Source organism: Sinocyclocheilus grahami, unplaced genomic scaffold (assembly GCF_001515645.1).
Source record: "Sinocyclocheilus grahami isolate Dianchi unplaced genomic scaffold, SAMN03320097.WGS_v1.1 scaffold943.1, whole genome shotgun sequence".
Taxonomy (NCBI): Eukaryota; Metazoa; Chordata; class Actinopteri; order Cypriniformes; family Cyprinidae; genus Sinocyclocheilus; species Sinocyclocheilus grahami.
This window is the reverse complement of record NW_015506122.1, coordinates 92,137-98,136: the sequence shown is the minus strand read 5'-3', so window position 1 is coordinate 98,136 and position 6,000 is coordinate 92,137.

Genomic DNA, 6,000 nt, shown 5'->3' with positions numbered 1-6,000 from the left:
TTTTAATAGAAGAATTTTTCTTCTAAAAATTACTTGGAATAATCAGTTGAAATAGTTGAAAATTCTGATATTAGAATAGAACTAAATGCTGTTTAGGTAGCAACACACTTTTGAAACAACACCACTGTATATGGTAACATCCTGTAAAGTGACTGTAAAAACAACTCAGTCTCGTAGTTTGTAACTATTTTTCATTTTATGAATTCTTATTTGTATGTTTCAGGATACGATCTGCTACATCCCAAAGACAGTTACGTTTAGAGGTGGGGTTAGGGGCAGGCTTTCGTGATTCACATCATACAAATTCATACAAAATCACCACCTTTTAAACTAGTTACATTTTCCCATGAGATTGGGTAGGTAAAAACTCATTTACAGTTCAAATAAAAAAGTTTTATGAAGCGATAAACCTCACATTTTAGCCTAATAAATGATTATCTGTGTTATATATAATTGGTCTGAACACAAACAGCAGGAGGGCCGAATGAAAATACTGTTTCAGTTTTTTGGAAAAGCAGAAATATAGTGGTTACTCCTGTACATGAAGCAGCACTGCATGTGCTTATAAACACTACTGTATTAGGCATCAGATAAGATGAAAAGAAAATGCAATCAGAACTTTTCTGAATAGGGTCAGTCATATAACACCCTTTTTTTCATATCATAACAGCAAATTTCACTGAAAGGCAATGAGTTTGCAAGCATTAAAAAGAAGAATTAAAAAAGGTAGATGAATTGTTTATAATAAGATGCATTAAGAAATTAAAACAGTCAATTTTGATTTCACGCTGACTTTAATATGAAAGAGAGGGTGGAATGAGGAAGCTAAATCATGAGGTGTTCGCTGCATAAAGCATTGACTAAGAAGATTATAGGTAGTGGATCTAAGGGGAAACTATTACATAATAAAAGATGGAAGTCTGCTCTTGTTGTTGCTGTTGACAGTCAAGCATTGTGAGCCGTTACATGGCATTTGCATTTCTGGTAATGATGCCCATGAGCAAAGTTTACTGCATGACCTTTCCCGCAGAAATAAATACATACAGTACTTTAACTTCCAGTAAATTCACTCGAGAATCAGTGGATAAAATGTAATTGTGGAACCTGTATAGAATAACTAATTACATGAATAAATAATATGAGACCATTTGTTTTCTGAATATTTATATTTATATTATATTTGACATTTTTTTTGTTTACTTTGACCAGGTTTAATGGCCCTTACAAATTATTTTGGCTCTCCATGACTTCCAGAACATAAAATGAGCTGCTCTTGTTTGGATATGAAAGAAAAATATTTGCAGGGTGGACCTATCTGTCTCTCTGTTAGCACTGTCTGTCTCTGTGTCTCTTTCTGTCTGTCTGTCTGTCTCTGTGTGTGTGTGTGTGTGTCTGTCTCTGTCTGTCTGTCTGTCTGTCTGTCTGTCTGTCAGTCTGTGTGTCTGTGTGTGTGTGTGTGTGTGTGTTGCTGTTGACAGTCAAGCATTGTGAGCCGTTACATGGCATTTGCATTTCTGGTAATGATGCCCATGAGCAAAGTTTACTGCATGACCTTTCCCGCAGAAATAAATACATACAGTACTTTAACTTCCAGTAAATTCACTCGAGAATCAGTGGATAAAATGTAATTGTGGAACCTGTATAGAATAACTAATTACATGAATAAATAATATGAGACCATTTGTTTTCTGAATATTTATATTTATATAAATATTTGACATTTTTTTTGTTTACTTTGACCAGGTTTAATGGCCCTTACAGATTATTTTGGCTCTCCATGACTTCCAGAACATAAAATGAGCTGCTCTTGTTTGGATATGAAAGAAAAATATTTGCAGGGTGGACCTATCTGTCTCTCTGTTAGCACTGTCTGTCTCTGTGTCTCTTTCTGTCTGTCTGTCTGTCTCTGTGTGTGTGTGTGTGTGTCTGTGTCTGTCTGTCTGTCTGTCTGTCTGTCAGTCTGTCTGTCTGTGTGTGTGTGTGTGTGTGTGTGTGTGTGTGTGTGTGTGTGTGTGTGTGTGTGTGTGTGTGTCTGTCTTTGAGCTGGATGATGATGAATGTGGGTTCAGGACTGCCACACAAAGCAGTTCCTAAATGTGATTATTTGTTTAGTTTCTCACTTTTATGGAAAAAGCAATATTCAGTGTTTTCAGCCGCTTATGCTTTAGCATAATGAGGTATGAAATATGCTTTTCCCCCCTGACCTGTCCCATGCCAACATTTATTTTGCCCAAAGCTTGAACAGCTTCAACAGAAAAACAAAATTGACAACTTTTTTTTTCAACAGCTTGTTGATTTTTTTTAGAAGCTGAATTTCTTTCTGAAGAAAGAAGTAAAATCTCTAGCAGAAATTATTGTAACAAATTAATGTTTTTTGTTTGTTTGTTTTAAAGTGGGATGCCTATATGTCACGGTGCCCACACACGAGGAACACGGGAACGAAGGAGCGAGGAAACACGGCGATGAAGTAACTCAAACTTTATCAACTTTATTAACAAAGGCTGGGGATCACAGGACTGGACACATCAGGATGACAGAATGACATTTAACGACTGAAAGGACAAGAACTAGAACACACTTTAAATACACAGGAACTGATGAGGGGAAGACAAGGGACACCTGAAACTAATAAGACAATCAACATAGGAAACACATGGGAACAATGAATTCAAAACACGAGACAGAGAAACTGGACGACGGAGCACATAGGGAACAAAGACACACACAACACCTGGCCCAGAGCCTGACACTATATTATGGAAGCCCATTTCCGCCACTGAATAAAAAATAAAAGAGGTAATTGCGACTTTCTATCTCACAATTCTGACTTTGTTTCTCAGAATTGCGTGATAAAAACTGACTGTGAAAAAAGTCAGAATTGTGAGATTAAAAGTCAGAATTGTAAGATATAAATTTATTTTTTTTTAAATTCAGTGGCGGAAACGGGCTTCCATACTATATGCCTGTTTTCAGTGCAGAATAAATAAATAAGGTAATTGTGACTTTTTTGTTATCTGAGAAAAATCTCAGAATTGTGAGATATCAATTTAAAATTGTGAGATAAAAACTAAGAACTAAATTTTTTGGTTTGTTTGTTTTGTGCTGGAAACAAAAAAAGTCAGAACTGTGAGATGTAAACTTGAGATGTAAAAGATGTAAAAGTGAGATGTAAAAGATGTAAAAGTGAGATGTAAAAGAAAATCTGAATTCTGCAATTTGCAATTTTGAGAAAAAAAAGTCAGAAATCTGAGATTAAAAAGTCCTGATTCATTCATTCATTCATTTATTATATATATATATATATATATATATATATATATATGTATACTGTATTTATTAATTCATGTTCATTCATATTACATTAACTAATATAAATTTATACAACTTGAAATACACTGTAAATATATATTAGCTAATAAATGCTATAAAAGTATTGTTAATTAGGTAACACTTTCTTTTAAGGACCAATTAGTTGCTTATCAGCATGCATAGTACTAGAATATTGGCTGTTTATTAGTAATTATAAAGCACATATTAATGTCTTATTCTGCATGACCATATTTTTGATCCCTTAATCCTTAAACCCCATACCTAAACTTAACAACTACCTTACTAACTATTAATAAGCATTTGGAGTTTATTGAAGCAAAAGTAGTTAATAGTTAGTTAACAGTTAGAATTGGTCCCCAAGCTAAAGTGTGACTCTTAATTGTTAGTTCAAGATACATAATGTTAACAAATCAAACCTTGTTGTAAAGTGTTAACAGGAAAGAAAATTACTAAGGTCAAGATCTTGTATGGTGATAAAATCAACCCAATCTCATGAAAGTGCGTATAAATAGTACGCCAAATAAAAACGAAAGCTTGTGGTATTGATACGCAAAAATGGACTTTGGCGTGTATATGCTACGCGATGGGTAGGTTTAGGGTTGTGGGGTAGATGCGTATCATACGTACACGAAAACTGCGTATTATATGCACGCCAAACACATGCGTATCATATGCACGCCAAAGTCCATTGTTGCGTATCAATACCACAAGTTTTCGTTTTTATTTGGTGTACTATTTATATGCATTTTCATGAGACCAGGCTCGATAAAATATATACTCTGCACAGTTTCAAAGATCAGACTCTGCTTATTGATTTAATTTTCTTTTTATGTCAGATGGAATTTCAGCAATATTTGAACCACCTGTTATTTTACCCACAAAGTTGTCAAAAAGGTCAAAATCCCTAATGAAGGTGCACTAGGCAGAGCAATGAGAAATTTAGTTTGAGTCAAGTCAAGTCATCACCTTTATTTGTATAGCGCTTTATACAATACTGATTGTGTCAAAGCAGCTTTACAGAGTCAACCAGGAAAATAGATGGTCAATGATGCAAGAAGAGAATAACAGAGTCATTTTTCAGCTAAAGTCAGTTCATTGATGATTCAGTGATGTCATCATTCAGTTCAGCTTCAGTGTCTGTGCAATCAGTCAAGCGTCCCCAACTAAGCAAGCCAAAGGCGACAGCGGCAAGGAACCAAAACTCCATCGGTGACAGAAATGGAGAAAAAACCTTGGGAGAAACCAGGCTCAGTCGGGGGGCCAGACGAAACCGGCATGGTGTGGTTTAATTCCAGGCTGCATCACAGGTGCAGAGGTCTTGTCTGGTTCCCGTGGTCTTGTGCCGATGGTCGTCGAGGTGATGAGGTCTTCGCAGGGGATCTGTCTCCGCTGACATTCAGGGTTGTCGAGGTCGTCTCTATGTGCTGATCCACCATCTGGACTGGATACAGACCGGATCTGGTGGCTACGGTGACCTCGGAACAAGAATGTAAGAGACTAATATTAGCGTAGATGCCATTCTTCTTACGATGTAGCGAGTACATCGGGTGTTATGGGAAGTGTTGCCGGTTCCGGTTAACCTAGTTAATGCAGCCTAACAATCCTTTAACGGATTTGAATTATAGAAATGCGATAGTGTATTATGTGTATGCCAGGTTAAAGAGATGGGTCTTTAATCTAGATTTAAACTGCAAGAGTGTGTCTGCCTCCCGAACAACGCTAGGTAGATTGTTCCAGAGTTTGGGCGCTAAATAGGAAAAGGATCTGCAGCCCGCAGTTGATTTTGATATTCTATGTATTATCAAACGGCCAGAGTTTTGAGATCGCTGCGGACATGAAGGACTAGAACGACTATAACCGTGGAACCGAAATAGGGCCATACATACTGTAGTAGAGAATCTTAATGAGTAGCAAAGCTGCGTGTGCTCAAACTCCACGACAAATTTGAAAAAGATGTGCTGTGACATCCTATTATACTTATTAAAGGAACAGTTTTCCCAAAATAAACATTTACTTTCCCTCGTGTTGTTTCAATAGCATGCTATTTACAGGACAGAATGTGAGAGCTGCTCTTTTTCATAGAAAGAAAGTAGATGCTGATTTAGTATGTCAAACTCCAAATCAGACTTTAAAGTAGACTTGTGCACTATATTTCATGTCTTCTGAGTCATACAATAGCTTTGTGTGAAGAAGACCAAAATTTAAGCGGAAAAACATTTTAGACTGAAATCATATCAGTCTGATATTTGCGAAGTCAGACTAACAGAGAAAATGTGATAATAGCTTTGTATACACGGTAATCAGATTACAACTGGCCTTGGCGCTGAGCATTTGTGCTAAAAGACAGAGGTGATGCACAAACCTTCAAAACTGATAATGCATTGTGTCATGTATACTTAAAGACTGTAGCTTGATTTTAACTGTGTGTGTAAATTAAAGACGTTAGGCAGCATTTGTGCATGAATGCACCTCCACAAGAAACCGTTTAACTGTTTCTCTGTGAAACATTATGCAATGCACTACCACACTTCAAAGGTTAACGTGTAGGTATCTTGCAATCGAGTTCAATTAAAAATAGAAATCTCAAATACCATGACATGACGTACAGTACCCTAGAAATGTGGCTGCGGCGTGTTGCTATCAGCGCAGTACTTGACGGTGGGTTGAGGG